General features: G+C 48.5%; 2 non-coding genes across 2 annotated transcripts; both read right to left on the bottom strand.

The window, feature by feature from the left end:
* Positions 1–5,709: 5,709 nt before the first annotated feature.
* Positions 5,710–5,782, bottom strand: TRNAF-GAA (transfer RNA phenylalanine (anticodon GAA)). The gene has a single exon. It is a non-coding gene; the product is annotated as a tRNA-Phe (tRNA).
* A 602-nt stretch (positions 5,783–6,384) lies between these two features.
* TRNAF-GAA (transfer RNA phenylalanine (anticodon GAA)) lies at positions 6,385–6,457 on the bottom strand. Its single transcript has one exon. It is a non-coding gene; the product is annotated as a tRNA-Phe (tRNA).
* Between the last annotated feature and the right edge of the window lie 5,633 nt (positions 6,458–12,090).

Below are 12,090 nucleotides of genomic sequence, written 5' to 3'. Positions count from 1 at the left end.
GTTTGATTGTGATTATATGTTATGACTTTTGCCTGCCTCGACTATCCTCCTGAACTCTGACCTTGTACCTCGATATTTCTGATACTCTGTTGCCGAACCTCGGCTCGTTCCAAGACTCTGTTTCTGCCTCCTGATTTTGTACCCCGATATATCTGATACCCCGTTGCCGAACCCTGCCTGTACTTTGACTCCGCCTTTGCCTACTGTATTTGTACTTTATCTGTCCGTGTGTGTACGACCTGGCTTGTCTGACCTCGAGAACCGACCTCACGATTGGAGGCGGTTCCCAGTCCTGTTAGTGACACTTCTTCCTGAGTGTCACTCTCGGACTTTCCTTCCTACTGTCAGTCTGACTCCTCCCGTCTTGGAGAGCTCAGGTCTGCAGAAGGAATACGTGCAGTTCTCCTTGCTGCACTGAGGCCTAGGCCTCCTAGTGTTACTGTTACACCAAAACACTACACTCTACTCAGGCGAACAGAGGTTAGTTTGTATATCGGATTATCGGTGAGACTGCAGATCACTTATAATCTGGTATATATCTGTATTTCCGGCGATACTGCAGATCACCGGTAATCAGATACTCTCTGCGCCCACAGATCGTTACAGCAAGGCAGAGGTTCGGTTGAGGATTATGCGGCAGAATTCCGCAGGTGGTCAGTCACTACTAGATTTGACAACTTTGCCTTAATGGATTACTTCTTGTCTGGGTTGTCAGAGGAGGTCTCCGACTTAATGTTAACCGTGCCTGAGCCCAAGACGGTTGATGAAGCCATATCATCGGCCATTCGAGTGGATCGCAGGTTGCGCCACCAGAGGCAGGCTAGGGGCAGTCACCGTGTCAGGGTGACATCGTACGCGGCACCATCCGCTACACCCCTAGTGACACCTTCTCCGCCTGTCTCACCCTCCCCGGCCTTGCCACCGCCTGAACCAATGCAGATTGGTCGGCCAAGGCTGACCCAGGTGGAACGAAGGCGGAGAATGACAGAACAGCTGTGCCTGTATTGTGCAGCAGCAGGGCATAGAGTGCGAAACTGCCCTAACAAGTCGGGAAACGAGTTTGCCTAGGAGTAGTGGGGGGTGACACCCTGGGCACGCAAATTGCACCCCTTAAAGAGAAAAAATTACTTCTCCCTTGTACGGTTACATGGGAGGATAAATCTGTATCCACTGAAGCCTTTATTGATTCTGGCTCAGCGGCTAATTTTATGAACTTCGAATTTGCTCAGGAGTTGGGCCTCCCACTCACTCCTGTGAGACCCCCCATTCAGGTTACGGCAGTGGACGATTCCCCTCTGCAACGGAATCGTGCCCTGTCACAGACTCCGATGGTGAGACTTACCATAGGGGTTCTGCATGGGGAAGAATTACAATTTTTTGTGCTGCACATGTCAACCTCCACTATTATCTTAGGCATGCCGTGGTTGCAAGTCCATTCACCGCACATCGACTGGGCCACGGGTCAGTTAACCTCCTGGTCTCCCCATTGTTTTCATCAGTGTTTGGGGAAGCTAACATTGGGGCAAACCAGAATTCAGGTGGAAGGGGTACCAGACCAGTATGCTGAATATTCTGATGTTTTCTGCCCTAAAGCTGCCGATAAATTGCCTCCACATCGCCCTTTCGACTGTCCCATTGATCTCCGTTCTGGTTGTGTACCCCCCCGGGGTCGTTTGTACAATTTGTCGGGGCCCGAAAAATTGGTGATGCAGGAGTACATTAGGGAGAATCTGGCCAAAGGCTTTATTCGGCCGTCCCGGTCGCCTGCTGGGGCAGGCTTCTTCTTTGTAAAAAAGAAAGACGGAGGTCTGCGGCCTTGCATTGACTACCGCGGTCTCAACAAGATTACAGTAAAAAATCGCTATTCGCTACCCTTGATAGACGATCTTTTTACACAAATCACTGGCGCCCAGATCTTTTCTAAGCTGGATTTGCGAGGTGCGTACAACCTGGTACGCATAAGAAAGGGCGATGAATGGAAGACGGCCTTTAATACACCAGACGGGCATTATGAGTACCTGGTAATGCCCTTCGGGTTATGTAATGCCCCGGCCGTCTTCCAGGAACTCATCAACGAGGTCTTCAGAGAGGTGTTGGGAAGATTTGTTCTAGTTTATCTAGACGATATTCTTATCTTCTCCAACAGTCTCTCTGAACATAGGACCCATGTGAGGTTCGTTTTGAACAGACTAAGGCAGAATCTATTGTATGCTAAGTTAGAAAAATGTATCTTCGAGGTAACATCTGTCGCTTTCCTGGGGTACATAATCTCTACTACTGGCCTGTCCATGGATCCGGCCAAGGTCTCCGCTGTGTTAGAATGGCCTCAGCCGGTAGGCTTGAAATCTCTTCAGCGGTTTCTTGGCTTTGCCAACTATTATAGGAGGTTCATAAAGGGGTACTCTACGGTGATTTCTCCACTTACCAGTCTCACCAAGAAGGGTGCAGATACCACTCACTGGTCTCCCGAGGTGTTACAGGCTTTTGCCACCCTGAAGGGCTTATTTTGTTCTGCACCCATCCTCAGGCATGTGGATACGTCTTTTCCTTTTATTGTTGAGGTGGATGCCTCAGAGGTCGGGGTGGGGGCTGTGCTGTCTCAGCGATCTGGCTTGCAGGGTAGATTGCACCCGTGTGCCTACTTCTCCCGTAGATTCTCCCCTGCGGAAAGGAACTACGATATTGGCAACAGAGAGCTCTTAGCCATTAAGTTAGCCTTCGAGGAATGGCGACACTGGTTAGAGGGAGCGGAGCATACGGTCACGGTTTACACTGACCATAAAAATCTAGAATACATCGAGGGAGCTAAGAGGTTGAGCCCTCGCCAGGCTCGTTGGTCATTATTTTTTTTCTCGATTCTCTTTCATTATTACGTATACACCGGGTAGCAAGAACACTAAGGCGGATGCCTTGTCCAGGTGCTTTGAGTCAGAGACAGCACAGCCCTCCATTCCAGAGACTATTGTTCTCCAGAGGTTGGTACTGGCCGCAACAGAGACTTGGGAGGATTGGAAGGGGACTTTAATTCCCTTCCAACAAGACATCCCAGAAGGAAAACCCGCAGGGGTGCTGTTCATTCCGCTACCGTTCCGTCTCCAGGTTCTAGAGATGTTCCATACGCATAAAAATGCTGGGCATCCTGGAGCATCTAGAACACAGGATCTGGTAGCTAGATGTGCTTGGTGGCCTTCCTTGGCAGCTGATTGCAAGGAATTCGTGAGGGAATGTGCGGTTTGTGCTAAGAGTAAACCCTCCCGGCTGGCACCTGTGGGTACCTTGCAGCCTTTACCCACCCCGAGTGAGCCATGGACCCATTTGTCCATGGATTTTGTAGGTGAACTTCCCAAGTCAGAAGGCATGTCGGTCATTTGGGTGGTAGTCGACCGCTTCAGTAAAATGGCCCATTTCGTGCCCTTAAAAGGACTCCCCTCGGCCCAGGAATTGGCTGACCTGTTTATCACACATGTGTTCCGGCTGCACGGCATTCCGGAAAACATAGTGTCGGATCGGGGAGTCCAGTTCATTTCTAAATTCTGGAGGGCATTCTGCCAACAAATGGGCATGAAGTTGTCATTTTCATCGGGCTACCACCCACAGACCAATGGGCAAACGGAGAGAATCAACCAGTCTTTGGAGCAATTCTTGAGGTGCTATGTTGCAGAAACACAGAACGACTGGGTCAAATTTCTGCCTTTCGCGGAGTTCGCACAAAACAATTTAAAAAGCTCCTCCACCGGATTCTCTCCATTCCAGGTGGTGTCTGGAAGATTGCCCAAGTTCTCACCATTGCCAGTGGCCTCCTCTCCGTTTCCAGCTTTGGAAGCCTGGCAGAGATCTTTTAAAGATATTTGGCGCACGGTGAGAGATAATTTACGAAAAGCTTTTGTTAATCAAAAGGGTCAAGCTGATAAGAGACGTTCAGTAGAGTGGAGCTTCCAACCTGGAGACTTGGTTTGGGTGTCTACACGTCATTTGGCTCTGAAACAACCTTCTGACAAACTTGGTCCCAGGTTCGTGGGCCCATTCCCTGTGACTAGGAAGATCAACGATGTCACATATACCGTTGATCTTCCCACCAGCATGCGGGGAGTGAGGTCTTTCCATGTATCACTTCTCAAACCCGCAGTCCAGCTGGGTCCCACTCCTCCTCCTCCTGTCTTAGTCAATGCCCAACCCGAGTATGAGGTGGAAAAAATCATAGATTCACGTACTGTACAGAACTCGGTGCAGTATCTCGTACATTGGAAGGGGTACGGCATTGAGAGGCAATGGGTACCTGGGAACCGCATGCATGCGGATGAGTTAGTGAGGGAATTTCATACGGTACATCCAGAAAAGCCTGGAAGGAGTTGTCCGGAGTCCACTCCTCGGGGGGGGGGGGGGGGGTACTGTAAGGAAACGCGGAAATGCCGCCGTCTCAAGGTGAGGCGGCTGTTTCCGCGTCCAGCATGGCGTCACAACGCGGAAAAAATGCTGCATGCCGCATAGGCAGTGCGGCGGAATCCGCATCAGAGGCGGCCCCCGCACTAGATACATTGCATGACAGTACTGGTGTGGCTGGGACTGATAGTCCACCAAGATTCAGACTTACACGCGCGCGAGCAGAGAGGCAGAGTTTAAATAGCAGTTAGAAGGGTGTCGGCTGACCAGCTGGGTTAGCTGACAAATTCCACTGCTCTCATTGGACCAGCAATTAGGGAGGTCCTGGAAAGGTCCTAGAGTATATATACTGCTGGTTGTTCACTTGCTCTTTGTCTGGCGTGCGATCACATATGTGGGAGCACCCAGATCCGTAGTCAGATCCTTAAGTGTGCCGGGACCAGCTGGAGCTGTAATCCTACACTTAGCTAGATTATTGATAGCTAAAGTACTAGTTTGATTGTGATTTTCTGTTATGACTTTTGCCTGCCTCGACTATCCTCCTGAACTCTGACCTTGTACCTCGATATTTCTGATACTCTGTTGCCGAACCTCGGCTCGTTCCTTGACTCTGTTTCTGCCTCCTGATTTTGTACCCCGATATATCTGATACCCCGTTGCTGAACCCTGCCTGTACTTTGACTCCGCCTTTGCCTACTGTATTTGTACTTTATCTGTCCGTGTGTGTACGACCTGGCTTGTCTGACCTCGAGAACCGACCTCACGATTGGAGGCGGTTCCCAGTCCTGTTAGTGACACTTCTTCCTGAGTGTCACTCTCGGACTTTCCTTCCTACTGTCAGTCTGACTCCTCCCGTCTTGGAGAGCTCAGGTCTGCGGAAGGAATCCGTGCAGTTCTCCTTGCTGCACTGAGGCCTAGGCCTCCTAGTGTTACTGTTACACCAAAACACTACACTCTACTCAGGCGAACAGAGGTTAGTTTGTATATCAGATTATCGGTGAGACTGCAGATCACTTATAATCTGGTATATATCTGTATTTCCGGCGATACTGCAGATCACCGGTAATCAGATACTCTCTGCGCCCACCGATCGTTACAATATATATTCATTAAGAAATGTGTGTCTCTTTTAAGTTGACTGTATGTCCTCTTTTCTTGCAGTCTTAAAATATTTGATGTGACCAGAGGTATTGTGTTAAATCCATGTCTCTATTTTGTCTGGTTCAATCAGAACGTTTCTGTATTGAGAATCAGTTTATCTTGCCGAGTTCCAGGTGTAGTCTGAATTTGGCTTTATTTTACTAAGTTTTTTCTAACAATAAGATATCATGCCGAAACCCAGGATCGAACCAGGGACCTTTAGATCTTCAGTCTAACGCTCTCCCAACTGAGCTATTTCGGCTACATTGCATTACAGTTTGTGTGATTTTTTTTTTTCAGCACAAGTGTCCTGTGCAGGCAAAGACTCATGATATTTTCTGAGTCGTAGTAGCAGTGGTGTGTTGTCGGTGTGGTTAGAGGGTCTAAGGCGCTCCATGCAGGTTGCATGTGTCCTGTAGACTTGGGTTCAAATACCTTTCCTGACAATCATTTTTGAATTTTTTGCCCTCCTGCAGCTGTATTTATGAGTTCCCATAAGACAAACCTCCAATCTAGTACATTTTATTCAGGTAAATGCAGCTGTATTTATGACTTCCCATGAGATAAATCTCCAATCTAGTACCTTTTATTCAGGTAAATTATCTACTCTATATGTGTCCTATATTTTCTTTGATATATATTCATTAAGAAATGTTTGTCTCTTTTAAGTTGACTGTATGTCCTCTTTTCTTGCAGTCTTGAAATATTTGATGTGACCAGAGGTATTGTGTTAAATCCATGTCTCTATTTTGTCTGGTTCAATCAGGACGTTTCTGTATTGAGAATCAGTTTATCTTGCCGAGTTCCAGGTGTAGTCTGAATTTGGCTTTATTTTACTAAGTTTTTTCTAACAATAAGATATCACACCGAAACCCGGGATCAAACCAAGGACCTTTAGATCTTCAGTCTAACGCTCTCCCAACTGAGCTATTTCGGCTACATTGCATCACAGTTTGTGTGATTTTTTTTCAGCACAAATGTCCTGTGCAGGCAAAGACTCATGATATTTTCTGAGTCGTAGTAGCAGTGGTGTGTTGTCGGTGTGGTTAGAGGGTCTAAGGCGCTCCATGCAGGTTGCATGTGTCCTGTAGACTTGGGTTCAAATACCTTTCCTGACAATCATTTTTGAATTTTTTGCCCTCCTGCAGCTGTATTTATGAGTTCCCATAAGACAAACCTCCAATCTAGTACATTTTATTCAGGTAAATGCAGCTGTATTTATGACTTCCCATGAGATAAATCTCCAATCTAGTACCTTTTATTCAGGTAAATTATCTACTCTATATGTGTCCTATATTTTCCCAGACAACCAGAGAATGACCAGCACCCAGCATATATGCACTAGTGCTCTCCAGCACCTCCCCTAATTGCTGGACCAATGAAAATTGCTGTGATTGTCAGCTGACCGGCCTGGTCAGCTGACCCTTCTCTGACTGTCATAAAAGTTCTGCCTCTCCGCGCGCACGCGCGTCACTCTAAACCTAGGTGGACTATCAGTCCCAGCCACCCTCGCACTGCCTTGCAATGTCTCTGACCTATCCGCACCGGCGGCAGCCTCCCCGCGCTGGGTCAAAGTGTCAGCAGCAGCGGCGGTTTTTCCGCGTTCCACCATGCCCTCCATGGAAACAGCCGCCTCACGCTGAGTAGAGGCGGCTGATTTTCCACGTTTCCTTACAGTACCCCCCCCCCAGGAGTGGACTCCGGACAGCTCCTTCCTGGCTTCTCAGGATGTAAGGCGTGGAATTCCCTTTTTAATTTGTCAGCATGCATGCGACACTCAGGCACCCATGTCCTTTCCTCAATCCCATACCCCTTCCAGTGCACCAAATACTGTACTGAATTCTGCACCACACGTGAGTCTAAGATCTTCCCTACTTCGTACTCTGGTTGGTTATCTATCATCACAGGAGGAGGAGGAGTGGGACCCACATGGACTGCTGGTTTGAGCAGTGACACATGGAAAGATCTTACGCCACGCATGCTGGCAGGAAGATCAATGGTATAAGTAAGATTGTTGATCTTTCTAGCCACCGCACACTCCCTTACAAACTCTTTGCAATCTGCTGCCAGCGAAGGCCACTAAGCACACCTGACCACAAGATCTTGCGTTCTAGATGCCCCAGGATGTCCCGCATTCTTGTGTGAATGGAACATTTCCAAGACCTGGAGACGAAATGGTAACGGAATAAACATAACCCCATCTGGTTTCCCTTCCGGGATGTCCTGCTGAAAGGGACCTTAAGTCTCCTTCCAGTCTTCCCAAGTTTCAGTTGCAGCTAGCACCAATTTCTGTGGGACAATGGTCTCAGGAACAGAGGGCTGTGCTGTCTCTGGTTCAAAGCACCTGGAGAGGGCATCTGCCTTAATATTCTTGCTACCCGGCGTGTACGTAATAATAAATCTGAACCTTGAGAAAAACAGTGACCATCGAGCCTGACGAGGGCTTAACCTTTTAGCCCCCTCGATGTATTCCAGATTTCTGAGATCCGTGTAAACCGTGATCGTATGTTCTGCTCCTTCTAACCAATGTCGCCATTCCTCAAAGGCTAACTTGATGGCCAGGAGCTCCCTGTTGCCTATGTCGTAGTTTCTCTCTGCCGGAGAGAACCTACGAGAAAAATAGGCGCACGGGTGCAATCTACCCTGCAACCCTGACCGCTGAGACAGCACAGCCCCCACTCCGACCTCCGAGGCGTCCACCTCAACAATAAAGGGGTAAGAAGTGTCAACGTGTCTCAGGATGGGTGCAGAGCAGAACAGATCCTTTAAAGTGGAAAAGGCCTGTAGAGCTTCTGGAGACCAGTGGGTGGTATCTGCTCCTTTTTTTGTGAGACTGGTAAGGGGTGCAATGATAGTGGAGTACCCCTTTATGAACCTTCTATAGTAATTTGCAGAGCCTAAAAAATGCTGCAAAGACTTTAGCCCCACTGGCTGTGGCCATTCGAGAACAGCGGAGACTTTGGCAGGGTCCATAGACAGGCCCGAGGTGGAAATTATATATCCTAGGAAGGCGACAGATGTGACCTCAAAGGTGCATTTTTCCAGTTTCGCATAAAGCATGTTTTGCCTTAATTTATTCAGCACGAACTTGACATGAGATCTGTGCTCAGAGAGGTTGTTGGAGAAAATAAGGATGTCATCCAGATAGACCAGGACGAATCTGCCCAAAACCTCTCTGAATACCTCATTAATCAGTTCTTGGAAGATTGCCGGCATTACACAGCCCGAAGGGCATCACTAAATACTCGTAATGCCCATCGGGCGTGTTAAAGGCCGTCTTCCATTCATCGCCCTCTCTAATCCTCACCAGGTTGTATGCACCCCGTAAATCCAATTTTGAAAAAACCTGAGCATCAGTAACCTGCGTGAATAAGTCGTCTATCAAGGGCAAAGGATAGCGATTCTTCACTGTGATCTTATTCAAACCCCGGTAATCTATGCAGGGACGCAGGCCACCGTCTTTTTTCTTAACAAAAAAGAAACCTGCGCCAGCGGGCGACCGGGACGGGCGAATGAACCCTTTGGCTAGGTTTTCACGGATGTATTCCTGCATGGCCACCTTCTCTGGCCCAGACAAATTATAAAGATGGCCCCTAGGAGGCATACAACCAGATCGGAGATCGATGGGGCAATCGAACGGGCGATGTGGAGGCAACTTATCTGCAGCTTTGGGACAGAACACATCAGAATACTCAGAATACTGCACGGGTACACCCTCCAAATGAACCCTGGTTTGGCCCAACTTCACGTTCCCTAAACACTGCTGAACACAATGATCTGACCAGCTAGTTAGCTGCTCGGTGGCCCAATCGATCTGGGGAGAGTGGAGGTGCAACCAGGCCATGCCAAGGATAACTGTGGAGGTTGTCATGTGTAACACAAAGAACTGCAATCTTTCTCTGTGCAGCACCCCTATAGTGACTCCCACCTCCGGTGTCTGAGATAACGGATGATTCCTCTGCAGGGGGGAATCATCCACAGCTGTAACTTGGATGGGTGGTTTTACTGGGGTGAGTGAAATTCCCAATTTCTTAGCAAACTCAAAATCCATAAAATTAGCTGCAGAGCCTGAATCAACAAAGGCTTCAGTGACCTCGGTTTTATCTTCCCACGTAATAGTGCAAGAGAGAAGCAACCGTTTATCTTCTAGGAGTAAGAATCGGGCGCCTAGGGTGCTACCCCCTACAACTCCTAGGCGGTAGCGTTTCCCGGCTTATTAGGACAGTCTCGTACTCTATGTCCCCCTTCAGCGCAATACAGACACAGCTGTTCAGACATCCTCCGTCTTCGCTCCACCTGGGACAGCTTGGGCCGACCAATCTGCATTGGCTCGGGTGGAGGCGAGACGGGAGGAGATGAGACAGAAGGAAGTGGTGTCACTGGTGTTGTGGCGTAAGACACTACTCTAGCACGATGAGTACCCCTGGTCTGTTTTTGATAGCGTAGCCTGCGGTCGATTCGTATGGCCGCTGAGATGGCCTCATCGACTGTTCTGGGCTCGGGCTGGCTTAGCATTAGATCAGAGACCTCATCGGACAGCCCTGACAAGAAACAATCTAACAAGGCATAAGTGTCCCACCGGGCTGTAACTGACCAGCTCCTAAATTCCGCTGTATAATCTTCGACCGGACCTTTGCCTTGACGCAAAAGCTTGAGCTTCCGCTCAGAAGTCGAGGCAAGGTCAGGATCGTCGTAAATTACTGCCATGGCTTTCAAAAATTCCTCCACCGAATTAAGGGCTAGGTCTCCGGTGGGCAAACTGTACGTCCATGTCTGAGAGTCGCCAGATAACAAGGTTTTAATAAATATAACCTTTTGGGTCTCGGTCCCCGACGATTGGGGTCTCAATTCAAAATAAGACAACACTCTACTCCTAAAATTTCGAAAGTCAGATCTATGGCTAGAAAATCTTTCGGGTATGGGCATATGTATGTCAACGCTAGGAGGGGATCGCACATCATCCACTGACGTCTGGAGGGTTTGTACAGACCCTGATAGGGCATCAATTAACGCTTGGTGAGTACCCAGCACTTGGTTGATGTTATCCACCAAAGTGGCAAGTGCGCCCAGACGATCAGTGCGTGCGTCCATATTGTTTTGGTCTGGCGTTCTGTATCAAGCAAATATTGGCACCACATATAGCATACTTCTTGTAACGATCGGTGTAACACAGAGAGGGTCTGATTACCGGTGAACTGCAGTATCACCGAAAATGCAGAATATACCCGATTATTGATGATCTGCAGTATCACCGATAATCAGATATATATTCTAACCTCTGGACACCTGAGTAATGAGCGAGTGTTTGGTGTAACAGTAACACTAGAGGACTGTACCTAAGGTGTAGGTACAGGGGCAGTAAGGAGTACTGCACAGAAGAATGCTCCTTCCGTAAGCCTAGACTCTCCCGGGGGAGGAGCTAAGCAGAACGTAGGAAGGACAGAGCATGAGTGACACCAATGAAGGAGTGTCACTAACAGATCTGGGAACTGCCTCTAACAGTAAGGCTAGTTTTCGAGGTCGGGCAAGCCAGGTCGTTAACACACGGACAGATAAAGTACAGAATCAGAAGACAGATACGGAATCAAACAACAGGCAGGGTCTGGCAACGGAGAATCAGAATAACGAGGTACAGAATCAGGAGGCAGATACAGAGTCTAGGAACGAGCAGAGTTTGGCAACAGGATATCAGAAACAGCAGGGTACAGAATCAGAGTTCAGAAGAATAGTCAGGCAGGCAAAAGGTCATAACAAATAATACAGATAATATTCCTAACGCTAAGGTGTGAACGCCTTGATGTCAACACCTTTGGAAACTATGCTAGAACACAGATACGAACAAGGTCTGAGTGCTACCATGTTGTGATCGCAACGCCAGACAACCAGAGAATGACCAGCACCCAGCATATATACACTAGTGCTCTCCAGCACCTCCCCTAATTGCTGGACCAATGAAAATTGCTGTGATTGTCAGCTGACCGGCCTGGCAGCTGACCCTTCTCTGACTGTCATAAAAGTTCTGCCTCTCCACGCGCACGCGCGTCACTCTGAACCTAGGTGGACTATCAGTCCCAGCCACCCTCGCACTGCCTTGCAATGTCTCTGCTGACCTATGCGCGGGGTTGGTCGCACCACTATCCGCACCGGCGGCGGCCTCCCTGGTCAAAGTGTCAGCAGCAGGGCACTGCGTGCTAACCGCCGCGTCAGACGCGGCGGTTTTTCCGCGTTCCGCCATGACCTCTATGGAAACAGCCGCCTCACGCTGAGTAGAGGCGGCTGATTTTCCGCGTTTCCTTACATTTATAAAGAATTTTTCCACTTCAGTGGCACCTTTAACTGATTTGACCAAGAAGGATGCAGATCCTAACAATTGGTCACCTCAGACGTACAAGGCCTTTGCTGATTTAAAGAATGCTTTCTGTTCAGCTCCTGTTCTCTCTCACGCAAATGTTAATTTACCATTTATTCTAGAGGTTGATGCTTCTGAACTAGGAGTAGGAGCTGTTCTTTCCCAATATTCAGGTCACCCAGAAAGGTTGCATCCTTGTGCTTATTTTTCCAAAAAATTAT

This window comes from Hyperolius riggenbachi, chromosome 6, assembly GCF_040937935.1.
Source record: "Hyperolius riggenbachi isolate aHypRig1 chromosome 6, aHypRig1.pri, whole genome shotgun sequence".
In the NCBI taxonomy this organism is placed as follows: Eukaryota; Metazoa; Chordata; class Amphibia; order Anura; family Hyperoliidae; genus Hyperolius; species Hyperolius riggenbachi.
This window is presented reverse-complemented; position numbering and strand designations above follow the sequence as displayed.